Source organism: Schistocerca nitens, chromosome 1 (genome assembly GCF_023898315.1).
Source record: "Schistocerca nitens isolate TAMUIC-IGC-003100 chromosome 1, iqSchNite1.1, whole genome shotgun sequence".
Taxonomy (NCBI): Eukaryota; Metazoa; Arthropoda; class Insecta; order Orthoptera; family Acrididae; genus Schistocerca; species Schistocerca nitens.
This window is the reverse complement of record NC_064614.1, coordinates 1,278,978,808-1,278,994,285: the sequence shown is the minus strand read 5'-3', so window position 1 is coordinate 1,278,994,285 and position 15,478 is coordinate 1,278,978,808.

Here is a 15,478-nt window from a genome sequence, read left to right as displayed (position 1 = left end):
AAGGACAATCCAGGGAATCCTGAGTATTTCATATGGACGCAAATTGTGTGTTAATTCGTTAATGTGAGGGAGCGAGGGATGCAGTAAAGGGGGAATAATGCATCGGAAAAGAAATACTCGGAACCCCAAAGAAAATCCTCTCGTTTCCGTAGAAACGTATCTCGATTTAGGAGGACAATGCAGGGAATCCAGAGTATTTCATATGGACGCAAATTGTGTGTTAATTCGTCAATGTGAGGGAGCGAGGGATGCAGTAAAGGAGGAATAATGCATCGGAAAAGAGATACTCGGTACCCCAAAGAAAATCCTATCGTTTCCGTAGAAACGTATCTTGATTTAGAAGGACAATGCAGGGAATCCAGAGTATTTCATATGGACGCAAATTGTGTGTTAATTCGTCAATGTGAAGGAGCGAGGGATGCAGTAAAGGAGGTATAATGCATCGGAAAAGAGATACTCGGAACCCCAAGGAAAATCCTACCGTTTCCGTAGAAACGTATCTCGATTTAGAAAGACAATCCAGGGAATCCTGAGTATTTCATATGGACGCAAATTGTGTGTTAATTCGTCAATGTGAGTTAGCGAGGGATGCAGTAAAGGAGGAATAATGCATCGGAAAAGAGATACTCGGAACCCCAAAGAAAATCCTGTCGTTTCGTAGAAACGAATCCTGATTTAGAAGGACAATGCAGGGAATCCAGAGTATTTCATATGGACGCAAATTGTGTGTTAATTCGTCAATGTGAGGGAGCGAGGGATGCAGTAAAGGAGGAATAATGCATCGGAAAAGAGATACTCGGAACCCCAAAGAAAATCCTATCGTTTCCGTAGAAACGTATCTCGATTTAGAAGGACAATGCAGGGAATCCAGAGTATTTCATATGGACGCAAATTGTGTGTTAATTCGTCAATGTGAGTTAGCGAGGGATGCAGTAAAGCAGGAATAATGCATCGGAAAAGAGATACGCGGAACCCCAAAGAAAATCCTAACGTTTCCGTAGAAACGTATCTCGATTTAGAAAGACAATCCAGGGAACCCTGAGTATTTCATATGGACGCAAATTGTGTGTTAATTCGTCAATGTGAGTTAGCGAGGGATGCAGTAAAGGAGCAATAATGCATCGGAAAAGAGATACTCGGAACCCCAAAGAAAATACTATCGTTTCCGTAGAAACGTATCTCGTTTTAGAAAGATAATGCAGGGAACCCAGAGTATTTCATATGGACGCAAATTGTGTGTTAATTCGGCAATGTGAGGGAGCGAGGGGTGCAGTAAAGGAGGAATAATGCATCGGAAAAGAGATACTCTGAACCCCAAAGAAAATCCTATCGTTTCCGTAGAAACGTATCCCGACTTAGAAGGACTATGCAAGGAATCCAGAGTATTTCATATGGACGCAAATTGTTTGTTAATTCGTCAATGTGAGGGAGCGAGGGATGCAGTAAAGGAGGAATAATGCATCGGAAAAGACATACTCGGAACCCCAAAGATAGTCCTATCGTTTCCGTAGAAACGTATCTCGATTTAGAAGGACAATGCAGGGAATCCAGAGTATTTCATATGGACGCAAATTGTGTGTAAATTCGTCAATGTGAGGGAGCGAGGGATGCAGTAAAGGAGGAATAATGCATCGGAAAAGAGATACTCGGTACCCCAAAGAAAATCCTATCGTTTCCGTAGAAACGTATCTTGATTTAGAAGGACAATGCAGGGAATCCAGAGTATTTCATATGGACGCAAATTGTGTGTTAATTCGTCAATGTGAGGGAGCGAGGGATGCAGTAAAGGAGGAATAATGCATCGGAAAAGAGATACTCGGAACCCCAAGGAAAATCCTACCGTTTCCGTAGAAACGTATCTCGATTTAGAATGACAATGCAGGGAATCCAGAGTATTTCATATAGACGCAAATTGTGTGTTAATTCTTCAATGTCAGGGAGCGGGGGATGCAGTAAAGGAAGAATAATGCATCGGAAAATAGATACTCGGAACCCCAAAGAAAATCCTGTCGTTACCGTAGAAACGAATCCCGATTTAGAAGGACAATGCAGGGAATCCAGAGTATTTCATATGGACGCAAATTGTGTGTTAATTCGTCAATGTGAGGGAGCGAGGGATGCAGTAAAGGAGGAATAATGCATCGGAAAAGAGATACTCGGAACCCCAAAGAAAATCCTATCGTTTCCGTAGAAACGTATCTCGATTTAGAAGGACAATGCAGGGAATCCAGAGTATTTCATATGGACGCAAATTGTGTGTTAATTCGTCAATGTGAGTTAGCGAGGGATGCAGTAAAGGAGGAATAATGCATCGGAAAAGGGATACGCGGAACCCCAAAGAAAATCCTATCGTTTCCGTAGAAACGTATCTCGATTTAGAAGGACAATCCAGGGAATCCTGAGTATTTCATATGGACGCAAATTGTGTGTTGATTCGTTAATGTGAGGGAGCGAGGGATGCAGTAAAGGAGGAATAATGCATCGGAAAAGAAATACTCGGAACCCCAAAGAAAATCCTATCGTTTCCGTAGAAACGTATCTCGATTTAGGAGGACAATGCAGGGAATCCAGAGTATTTCATATGGACGCAAATTGTGTGTTAATTCGTCAATGTGAGGGAGCGAGGGATGCAGTAAAGGAGGAATAATGCATCGGAAAAGAGATACTCGGTACCCCAAAGAAAATCCTATCGTTTCCGTAGAAACGTATCTTGATTTAGAAGGACAATGCAGGGAATCCAGAGTATTTCATATGGACGCAAATTGTGTGTTAATTCGTCAATGTGAGGGAGCGAGGGATGCAGTAAAGGAGGAATAATGCATCGGAAAAGAGATACTCGGAACCCCAAGGAAAATCCTACCGTTTCCGTAGAAACGTATCTCGATTTAGAAGGACAATGCAGGGAATCCAATTTCATATAGACGCAAATTGTGTGTTAATTCTTCAATGTGAGAGAGCGGGGGATGCAGTAAAGGAGGAATAATGCATCGGAAAAGAGATACTCTTAACCCCAAAGAAAATCCTATCTTATCCGTAGAAACGTATCTCGATTTAGAAGGACAATGCAGGGAATCCAGAGTAATTCATATGGACGCAAATTGTGTGTTAATTCGTCAAAGTGAGGGAGCGAGGGATGCAGTAAAGGAGGAATAATGCATCGGAAAAGAGATACTCGGAACCCCAAAGAAAATCCTATCGTTTCCGTTGAAACGAATCCCGATTTAGAAGGACAATGCAGGGAATCCAGAGAATTTCATATGGACGCAAATTGTGTGTTAATTTGTCAATGTGAGGGAGCGAGGTATGCAGTAAAGGAGGAATAATGCATCAGAAAAGAGATACTCGGAACCCCAAAGAAAATCCTATCGTTTCCGTTGAAACATATCTCGATTTAGAAGGACAATGCACGGAATCCAGAGTATTTCATATGGACGCAAATTGTGTGTTAATTGGTCAATGGGAGGGAGCGAGGGATGCAGTAAAGGAGGAATAATGTATCGGAAAAGAGATATTGGGAACCCCAAAGAAAATCCTATCGTTTCCGTAGAAACGAATCCCGATTTAGGACAATGCAGGGAACCCAGAGTATTTCATATGGACGCAATGTGTGTGTTAATTCGTCAATGTGAGAGAGCGAGGGATGCAGTAAAGGAGGAATAATGCATCGGAAAAGAGATACTCGGAACCCCAAAGAAAATCCTATCTTATCCGTAGAAACGTATCTCGATTTAGAAGGACAATGCAGGGAATCCAGAGTATTTCATATGGACGCAAATTGTGTGTTAATTCGTCAATGTGAGGGAGCGAGGGATGCAGTAAAGGAGGAATAATGCATCGGAAAAAAGATACTCGGTACCCCTAAGAAAATCCTATCGTTTCCGTAGCAACGTATCTTGATTTAGAAGGACAATGCAGGGAATCCAGAGTATTTCATATGAACGCAAATTGTGTGTTAATTCGTCAATGTGAGGGAGCGAGGGATGCAGTAAAGGAGGAATAATGCATCGGAAAAAAGATACTCGGTACCCCTAAGAAAATCCTATCGTTTCCGTAGCAACGTATCTTGATTTAGAAGGACAATGCAGGGAATCCAGAGTATTTCATATGGACGCAAATTGTGTGTTAATTGGTCAATGGGAGGGAGCGAGGGATGCAGTAAAGGAGGAATAATGCATCGGAAAAAAGATACTCGGTACCCCTAAGAAAATCCTATCGTTTCCGTAGCAACGTATCTTGATTTAGAAGGACAATGCAGGGAATCCAGAGTATTTCATATGGACGCAAATTGTGTGTTAATTCGTCAATGTGAGGGAGCGAGGGATGCAGTAAAGGAGGAATAATGCATCGGAAAAGAGATACACGGAACCCCAAGGAAAATCCTACCGTTTCCGTAGAAACGTATCTCGATTTAGAAGTACAATCAGGGAATCCAGAGTATTTCATATAGACGCAAATTGTGTGTTAATTCTTCAATGTGAGGGAGTGGGGGATGCAGTAAAGGAGGAATAATGCATCGGAAAAGAGATACTCGGAACCCCAAAGGAAATCCTATCGTTTCCGTAGAAACGTATCTCGATTTAGAAGGACAATGCTGGGAATCCAGAGTATTTCATATGGACACAAATTGTGTGTTAATTCGTCATTGTGAGGGAGCGAGGAATGCAGTAAAGGAGAAATAATGCATCGGAAATGAGATACTCTTAACCCCAAAGAAAATCCTATCTTATCCGTAGAAACGTATCTCGATTTAGAAGGACAATGCAGGGAATCCAGAGTATTTCATATGGACGCAGTGTGTGTGTTAATTCGTCAATGTGAGAGAGCGAGGGATGCAGTAAAGGAGGAATAATGCATCGGAAAAGAGATACTCGGAACCCCAAAGAAAATCCTATCTTATCCGTAGAAACGTATCTCGATTTAGAAGGACAATGCAGGGAATCCAGAGTATTTCATATGGACGCAAATTGTGTGTTAATTCGTCAATGTGAGGGAGCGAGGGATGCAGTAAAGGAGGAATAATGCATCGGAAAAAAGATACTCGGTACCCCTAAGAAAATCCTATCGTTTCCGTAGCAACGTATCTTGATTTAGAAGGACAATGCAGGGAATCCAGAGTATTTCATATGAACGCAAATTGTGTGTTAATTCGTCAATGTGAGGGAGCGAGGGATGCAGTAAAGGAGGAATAATGCATCGGAAAAAAGATACTCGGTACCCCTAAGAAAATCCTATCATTTCCGTAGCAACGTATCTTGATTTAGAAGGACAATGCAGGGAATCCAGAGTATTTCATATGGACGCAAATTGTGTGTTAATTCGTCAATGTGAGGGAGCGAGGGATGCAGTAAAGGAGGAATAATGCATCGGAAAAGAGATACTCGGAACCCCAAGGAAAATCCTACCGTTTCCGTAGAAACGTATCTCGATTTAGAAGTACAATCAGGGAATCCAGAGTATTTCATATGGACGCAAATTGTGTGTTAATTCGTTAATGTGAGGGAGCGAGGGATGCAGTAAAGGAGGAATAATGCATCGGAAAAGAAATACTCGGAACCCCAAAGAAAATCCTATCGTTTCCGTAGAAACGTATCTCGATTTAGGAGGACAATGCAGGGAATCCAGAGTATTTCATATGGACGCCAATTGTGTGTTAATTCGTCAATGTGAGGGAGCGAGGGATGCAGTAAAGGAGGAATAATGCATCGGAAAAGAGATACTCGGTACCCCAAAGAAAATCCTACCGTTTCCGTAGAAACGTATCTTGATTTAGAAGGACAATGCAGGGAATCCAGAGTATTTCATATGGACGCAAATTGTGTGTTAATTCGTCAATGTGAGGGAGCGAGGGATGCAGTAAAGGAGGAATAATGCATCGGAAAAGAGATACTCGGAACCCCAAGGAAAATCCTACCGTTTCCGTAGAAACGTATCTCGAATTAGAAGGACAATGCAGGGAATCCAATTTCATATAGATGCAAATTGTGTGTTAATTCTTCAATGTGAGGGAGCGGGGGATGCAGTAAAGGAGGAATAATGCATCGGAAAAGAGATACTCTTAACCCCAAAGAAAATCATATCTTATCCGTAGAAACGTATCTCGATTTAGAAGGACAATGCAGGGAATCCAGAGTAATTCATATGGACGCAAATTGTGTGTTAATTCGTCAAAGTGAGGGAGCGAGGGATGCAGTAAAGGAGGATTAATGCATCGGAAAAGAGATACTCGGAACCCCAAAGAAAATCCTATCGTTTCCGTTGAAACGAATCCCGATTTAGAAGGACAATGCAGGGAATCCAGAGAATTTCATATGGACGCAAATTGTGTGTTAATTTGTCAATGTGAGGGAGCGAGGTATGCAGTAAAGGAGGAATAATGCATCAGAAAAGAGATACTCGGAACCCGAAAGAAAATCCTATCGTTTCCGTTGAAACATATCTCGATTTAGAAGGACAATGCACGGAATTCAGAGTATTTCATATGGACGCAAATTGTGTGTTAATTGGTCAATGGGAGGGAGCGAGGGATGCAGTAAAGGAGGAATAATGTATCGGAAAAGAGATACTTGGAACCACAAAGAAAATCCTATCGTTTCCGTAGAAACGTATCTCGATTTAGAAGGACAATGAAGGGAATAGAGTATTTTATATGGAGGCAAATTGAGTGTTAATTCGTCAATGTGAGGGAGCGAGGGATGCAGTAAAGGAGGAATAATGCATCGGAAAAGAGATACAAGGAACCCCAAAGAAAATCCTATCGTTTCCATAGAAACGTATCTCGATTTAGAAGGACAATGCAGGGAATCCAGAGTATTTCATATGGACGCAAATTGTGTGTTAATTCGTCAATGTGAGGGAGCGAGGGATGCAGTAAAGGAGGAATAATGCATCGGAAAAGAGATACTCGGAACCCCAAAGAAAATCCTATCGTTTCCGTAGAAACGAATCCCGATTTAGGACAATGCAGGGAACCCAGAGTATTTCATATGGACGCAATGTGTGTGTTAATTCGTCAATGTGAGAGAGCGAGGGATGCAGTAAAGGAGGAATAATGCATCGGAAAAGAGATACTCGGAACCCCAAAGATAATCCTATCTTATCCGTAGAAACGTATCTCGATTTAGAAGGACAATGCAGGGAATCCAGAGTATTTCATATGGACGCAAATTGTGTGTTAATTCGTCAATGTGAGGGAGCGAGGGATGCTGTAAAGGAGGAATAATGCATCGGAAAAGAGATACTCGGTACCCCAAAGAAAATCCTATCGTTTCCGTAGAAACGTATCTTGATTTAGAAGGACAATGCAGGGAATCCAGAGTATTTCATATGGACGCAAATTGTGTGTTAATTCGTCAATGTGAGGGAGCGAGGGATGCAGTAAAGGAGGAATAATGCATCGGAAAAGAGATACTCGGAACCCCAAGGAAAATCTTACCGTTTCCGTAGAAACGTATCTCGATTTAGAAGTACAATCAGGGAATCCAGAGTATTTCATATAGACGCAAATTGTGTGTTAATTCTTCAATGTGAGGGAGTGGGGGATGCAGTAAAGGAGGAATAATGCATCGGAAAAGAGATACTGGGAACCCCAAAGGAAATCCTATCGTTTCCGTAGAAACGTATCTCGATTTAGAAGGACAATGCTGGGAATCCAGAGTATTTCATATGGACACAAATTGTGTGTTAATTCGTCAATGTGAGGGAGCGAGGAATGCAGTAAAGGAGGAATAATGCATCGGAAAAGAGATACTCTTAACCCCAAAGAAAATCCTATCTTATCCGTAGAAACGTATCTCGATTTAGAAGGACAATGCAGGGAATCCAGAGTATTTCATATGGACGCAAATTGTGTGTTAATTCGTCAATGTGAGGGAGCGAGGGATGCAGTAAAGGAGGAATAATGCATCGGAAAAGAGATACTCGGAACCCCAAAGAAAATCCTATCGTTTCCGTAGAAACGTATCTCGATTTAGAAGGACAATGCAGGGAATCCAGAGTATTTCATATGGACGCAAATTGTGTGTTAATTCGTCAATGTGAGTTAGCGAGGGATGCAGTAAAGGAGGAATAATGCATCGGAAAAGAGATACGCGGAACCCCAAAGAAAATCCTATCGTTTCCGTAGAAATGTATCTCGATTTAGAAGGACAATCCAGGGAATCCTGAGTATTTCATATGGACGCAAATTGTGTGTTAATTCGTTAATGTGAGGGAGCGAGGGATGCAGTAAAGGAGGAATAATGCATCGGAAAAGAAATACTCGGAACCCCAAAGAAAATCCTATCGTTTCCGTAGAAACGTATCTCGATTTAGGAGGACAATAAAGGGAATCCAGAGTATTTCATATGGACGCAAATTGTGTGTTAATTCGTCAATGTGAGGGAGCGAGGGATGCAGTAAAGGAGGAATAATGCATCGGAAAAGAGATACTCGGTACCCCAAAGAAAATCCTATCGTTTCCGTAGAAACGTATCTTGATTTAGAAGGACAATGTAGGGAATCCAGAGTATTTCATATGGACGCAAATTGTGTGTTAATTCGTCAATGTGAGGGAGCGAGGGATGCAGTAAAGGAGGAATAATGCATCGGAAAAGAGATACTCGGAACCCCAAGGAAAATCCTACCGTTTCCGTAGAAACGTATCTCGATTTAGAAGGACAATGCAGGGAATCCAATTTCATATAGACGCAAATTGTGTGTTAATTCTTCAATGTGAGGGAGCGGGGGATGCAGTAAAGGAGGAATAATGCATCGGAAAAGAGATACTCTTAACCCCAAAGAAAATCCTATCGTTTCCGTAGAAACGTATCTCGATTTAGAAGGACAATGCAGGGAATCCAGAGTAATTCATATGGACGCAAATTGTGTGTTAATTCGTCAAAGTGAGGGAGCGAGGGATGCAGTAAAGGAGGAATAATGCATCGGAAAAGAGATACTCGGAACCCCAAAGAAAATCCTATCGTTTCCGTTGAAACGAATCCCGATTTAGAAGGACAATGCAGGGAATCCGGAGAATTTCATATGGACGCAAATTGTGTGTTAATTTGTCAATGTGAGGGAGCGAGGTATGCAGTAAAGGAGGAATAATGCATCAGAAAAGAGATACTCGGAACCCCAAAGAAAATCCTATCGTTTCCGTTGAAACATATCTCGATTTAGAAGGACAATGCACGGAATCCAGAGTATTTCATATGGACGCAAATTGTGTGTTAATTGGTCAATGGGAGGGAGCGAGGGATGCAGTAAAGTAGGAATAATGTATCGGAAAAGAGAAACTTGGAACCCCAAAGAAAATCCTATCGTTTCCGTAGAAACGTATCTCGATTTAGAAGGACAATGCAGGGAATCCAGAGTATTTCATATGGACGCAAATTGTGTGTTAATTCGTCAATGTGAGGGAGCGAGGGATGCAGTAAAGGAGGAATAATGCATCGGAAAAGAGATACTCGGAACCCCAAAGAAAATCCTATCGTTTCCGTAGAAACGAATCCCGATTTAGGACAATGCAGGGAACCCAGAGTATTTCATATGGACGCAATGTGTGTGTTAATTCGTCAATGTGAGAGAGCGAGGGATGCAGTAAAGGAGGAATAATGCATCGGAAAAGAGATACTCGGAACCCCAAAGAAAATCCTATCGTTTCCGTTGAAACGAATCCCGATTTAGAAGGACAATGCAGGGAATTCAGAGAATTTGATATGGACGCAAATTGTGTGTTAATTTGTCAATGTGAGGGAGCGAGGTATGCAGTAAAGGAGGAATAATGCATCAGAAAAGAGATACTCGGAACCCCAAAGAAAATCCTATCGTTTCCGTTGAAACATATCTCGATTTAGAAGGACAATGCAGGGAATCCAGAGTATTTCATATGGACGCAAATTGTGTGTTAATTGGTCAATGGGAGGGAGCGAGGGATGCAGTAAAGGAGGAATAACGTTTCGGAAAAGAGATACTTGGAACCCCAAAGAAAATCCTATCGTTTCCGTAGAAACGTATCTCGATTTACAAGGACAATGCAGGGAATCCAGAGTATTTCATATGGACGCAAATTGTGTGTTAATTCGTCAATGTGAGCGAGCGAGGGATGCAGTAAAGCAGGAATAATGCATCGGAAAAGAGATACTCGGAACCCCAAAGAAAATCCTATCGTTTCCATAGAAACGTATCTCGATTTAGGAGGCAATGCAGGGAATCCAGAATATTTCATATGGACGCAAATTGTGTGTTAATTCGTCAATGTGAGGGAGCGAGGGATGCAGTAAATGAGGAATAATGCATCGCAAAAGAGATACTCGGAACCCCAAAGAAAATCCTATCGTTTCCGTAGAAACGAATCCCGATTTAGGACAATGCAGGGAACCCAGAGTATTTCATATGGACGCAATGTGTGTGTTAATTCGTCAATGTGAGAGAGCGAGGGATGCAGTAAAGGAGGAATAATGCATCGGAAATGAGATACTCGGAACCCCAAAGAAAATCCTATCTTATCCGTAGAAACGTATCTCGATTTAGAAGGACAATGCAGGGAATCCAGAGTATTTCATATGGACGCAAATTGTGTGTTAATTCGGCAATGTGAGGGAGCGAGGGATGCAGTAAAGGAGGAATAATGCATCGGAAAAGAGATACTCGGAGCCCCAAAGAAAATCCTATCGTTTCCGTAGAAACGTATCTCGATTTAGAAGGACAATGCAGGGAATCCAGAGTATTTCATATGGACGCAAATTGTGTGTTAATTCGTCAATGTGAGGGAGCGAGGGATGCGGTAAAGGAGGAATAATGCATCGGAAAAGAGATACTCGGAACCCCAAAGAACATCCTCTCGTTTCCGTAGAAACGGATCTCGATTCAGAAGGACAATGCAGGGAATCCAGAGTATTTCATATGGACGCAAATTGTGTGTTAATTCGTCAATGTGAGGGAGCGAGGGATGCAGTAAAGGAGGAATAATGCATCGGAAAAGAGATACTCGGAACCCCAAAGAAAATCCTATCGCTTCCGTAGAAACTAATCCCGATTTAGGACAATGCAGGGAACCCAGAGTATTTCATATGGACGCAATGTGTGTGGTAATTCGTCAATGTGAGGGAGCGAGGGATGCAGTAAAGGAGGAATAATGCATCGGAAAAGAGATACTCGGAACCCCAAAGAAAATCCTATCGTTTCCATAGAAACGTATCTCGATTTAGAAGGACAATGCAGGGAATCCAGAGTATTTCATATGGACGCAAATTGTGTGTTAATTCGTCAATGTGAGGGAGCGAGGGATGCAGTTAAGGAGGAATAATGCATCGGAAAAGAGATACTCGGAGCCCCAAAGAAAATATTATCGTTTCCATAGAAACGTATCTCGATTTAGAAGGACAATGCAGGGAATCCAGAGTATTTCATATAGACGCAAATTGTGTGTTAATTCTTCAATGTGAGGGAGGGAGGGATGCAGTAAAGGAGGAATAATGCATCGGAAAAGAGATACTCGGAACCCCAAAAAAAATCCTATCGTTTCCGTAGAAACGTATCTCGATTTAGAAGGACAATGCAGGGAATCCAGAGTATTTCATATGGACACAAATTGTGTGTTAATTCGTCAATGTGAGGGAGCGAGGAATGCAGTAAAGGAGGAATAATGCATCGGAAAAGAGATACTCTTAACCCCAAAGAAAATCCTATCTTATCCGTAGAAACGTATCTCGATTTAGAAGGACAATGCAGGGAATCCAGAGTATTTCATATGGACGCAAATTGTGTGTTAATTCGTCAATGTGAGGGAGCGAGGGATGCAGTAAAGGAGGAATAATGCATCGGAAAAGAGATACTAGGAACGCCAAAGAAAATCATATCGTTTCCATAGAAACGTATCTCGATTTTGAAGGACAATGCAGGGAATCCAGAGTATTTCATATGGACGCAAATTGTGTGTTAATTCGTCAATGTTAGGGAGCGAGGAATGCAGTAAAGGAGGAATAATGCATCGGAAAAGAGATACTCTTAACCCCAAAGAAAATCCTATCTTATCCGTAGAAACGTATCTCGATTTAGAAGGACAATGCAGGGAATCCAGAGTATTTCATATGTACGCAAATTTTGTGTTAATTCGTCAATGTGAGGGAGCGAGGGATGCAGTAAAGGAGGAATAATGCATCGGAAAAAAGATACTCGGACCCCCAAAGAAAATCCTATCGTTTCCATAGAAACGTATCTCGATTTAGAAGGACAATGCAGGGAATCCAGAGTATTTCATATGGACGCAAATTGTGTGTTAATTCGTCAATGTAGGGAGCGAGGGATGCGGTAAAGGAGGAATAATGCATCGGAAAAGAGATACTCGGAACCCCAAAGAAAATCCTCTCGTTTCCGTAGAAACGGATCTCGATTCAGAAGGACAATGCAGGGAATCCAGAGTATTTCATATGGACGCAAATTGTGTGTTAATTCGTCAATGTGAGGGAGCGAGGGATGCAGTAAAGGAGGAATAATGCATCGGAAAAGAGATACTCGGAACTCCAAAGAAAATCCTATCGCTTCCGTAGAAACTATTCCCGATTTAGGACAATGCAGGGAACCCAGAGTATTTCATATGGACGCAATGTGTGTGTTAATTCGTCAATGTGAGGGAGCGAGGGATGCAGTAAAGGAGGAATAATGCATCGGAAAAGAGATACTCGGAACCCCAAAGAAAATCCTATCGTTTCCATAGAAACGTACCTCGATTTAGAAGGACAATGCAGGGAATCCAGAGTATTTCATATGGACGCAAATTGTGTGTTAATTCGTCAATGTGAGGGAGCGAGGGATGCAGTTAAGGAGGAATAATGCATCGGAAAAGAGATACTCGGAGCCCCAAAGAAAATCCTATCGTTTCCGTAGAAACGTATCTCGATTTAGAAGGACAATGCAGGGAATCCAGAGTATTTCATATAGACGCAAATTGTGTGTTAATTCTTCAATGTGAGGGAGGGAGGGATGCAGTAAAGGAGGAATAATGCATCGGAAAAGAGATACTCGGAACCCCAAAAAAAATCCTATCGTTTCCGTAGAAACGTATCTCGATTTAGAAGGACAATGCAGGGAATCCAGAGTATTTCATATGGACACAAATTGTGTGTTAATTAGTCAATGTGAGGGAGCGAGGAATGCAGTAAAGGAGGAATAATGCATCGGAAAAGAGATACTCTTAACCCCAAAGAAAATCCTATCTTATCCGTAGAAACGTATCTCGATTTAGAAGGACAATGCAGGGAATACAGAGTATTTCATATGGACGCAAATTGTGTGTTAATTCGTCAATGTGAGGGAGCGAGGGATGCAGTAAAGGATGAATAATGCATCGGAAAAGAGATACTCGGAACGCCAAAGAAAATCATATCGTTTCCATAGAAACGTATCTCGATTTGGAAGGACAATGCAGGGTATCCAGAGTATTTCATATGGACGCAAATTGTGTGTTAATTCGTCAATGTGAGGGAGCGAGGAATGCAGTAAAGGAGGAATAATGCATCGGAAAAGAGATACTCTTAACCCCAAAGAAAATCCTATCTTATCCGTAGAAACGTATCTCGATTTAGAAGGACAATGCAGGGAGTCCAGAGTATTTCATATGTACGCAAATTGTGTGTTAATTCGTCAATGTGAGGGAGCGAGGGATGCAGTAAAGGAGGAATAATGCATCGGAAAAGAGATACTCGGAACCCCAAAGAAAATCCTATCGTTTCCATAGAAACGTATCTCGATTTAGAAGGACAATGCAAGGAATCCAGAGTAATTCATATGGACGCAAATTGTGTGTTAATTCGTCAAAGTGAGGGAGCGAGGGATGCAGTAAAGGAGGAATAATGCATCGGAAAAGAGATACTCGGAACCCCAAAGAAAATCCTATCGTTTCCGTTGAAACGAATCCCGATTTAGAAGGACAATGCAGGGAATTCAGAGAATTTGATATGGACGCAAATTGTGTGTTAATTTGTCAATGTGAGGGAGCGAGGTATGCAGTAAAGGAGGAATAATGCATCAGAAAAGAGATACTCGGAACCCCAAAGAAAATCCTATCGTTTCCGTTGAAACATATCTCGATTTAGAAGGACAATGCAGGGAATCCAGAGTATTTCATAAGGACGCAAATTGTGTGTTAATTCGTCAATGTGAGGGAGCGAGGGATGCAGTAAAGGAGGAATAATGCATCGGAAAAGAGATACTCGGAACCCCAAAGAAAATCCTATCGTTTCCATAGAAACGTATCTCGATTTAGAAGGACAATGCAGGGAATCCAGAGTATTTCATATGGACGCAAATTGTGTGTTAATTCGTCAATGTGAGGGAGCGAGGGATGCAGTTAAGGAGGAATAATGCATCGGAAAAGAGATACTCGGAGCCCCAAAGAAAATCCTATCGTTTCCGTAGAAACGTATCTCGATTTAGAAGGACAATGCAGGGAATCCAGAGTATTTCATATAGACGCAAATTGTGTGTTAATTCTTCAATGTGAGGGAGGGAGGGATGCAGTAAAGGAGGAATAATGCATCGGAAAAGAGATACTCGGAACCCCAAAAAAAATCCTATCGTTTCCGTAGAAACGTATCTCGATTTAGAAGGACAATGCAGGGAATCCAGAGTATTTCATATGGACACAAATTGTGTGTTAATTCGTCAATGTGAGGGAGCGAGGAATGCAGTAAAGGAGGAATAATGCATCGGAAAAGAGATACTCTTAACCCCAAAGAAAATCCTATCTTATCCGTAGAAACGTATCTCGATTTAGAAGGACAATGCAGGGAATCCAGAGTATTTCATATGGACGCAAATTGTGTGTTAATTCGTCAATGTGAGGGAGCGAGGGATGCAGTAAAGGAGGAATAATGCATCGGAAAAGAGATACTCGGAACGCCAAAGAAAATCATATCGTTTCCATAGAAACGTATCTCGATTTGGAAGGACAATGCAGGGAATCCAGAGTATTTCATATGGACGCAAATTGTGTGTTAATTCGTCAATGTGAGGGAGCGAGGAATGCAGTAAAGGAGGAATAATGCATCGGAAAAGAGATACCCTTAACCCCAAAGAAAATCCTATCTTATCCGTAGAAACGTATCTCGATTTAGAAGGACAATGCAGGGAATCCAGAGTATTTCATATGTACGCAAATTGTGTGTTAATTCGTCAATGTGAGGGAGCGAGGGATGCAGTAAAGGAGGAATAATGCATCGGAAAAGAGATACTCGGAACCCCAAAGAAAATCCTATCGTTTCCATAGAAACGTATCTCGATTTAGAAGGACAATACAAGGAATCCAGAGTAATTCATATGGACGCAAATTGTGTGTTAATTCGTCAAAGTGAGGGAGCGAGGGATGCAGTAAAGGAGGAATAATGCATCGGAAAAGAGATACTCGGAACCCCAAAGAAAATCCTATCGTTTCCGTTGAAACGAATCCCGATTTAGAAGGACAATGCAGGGAATTCAGAGAATTTGATATGGACGCAAATTG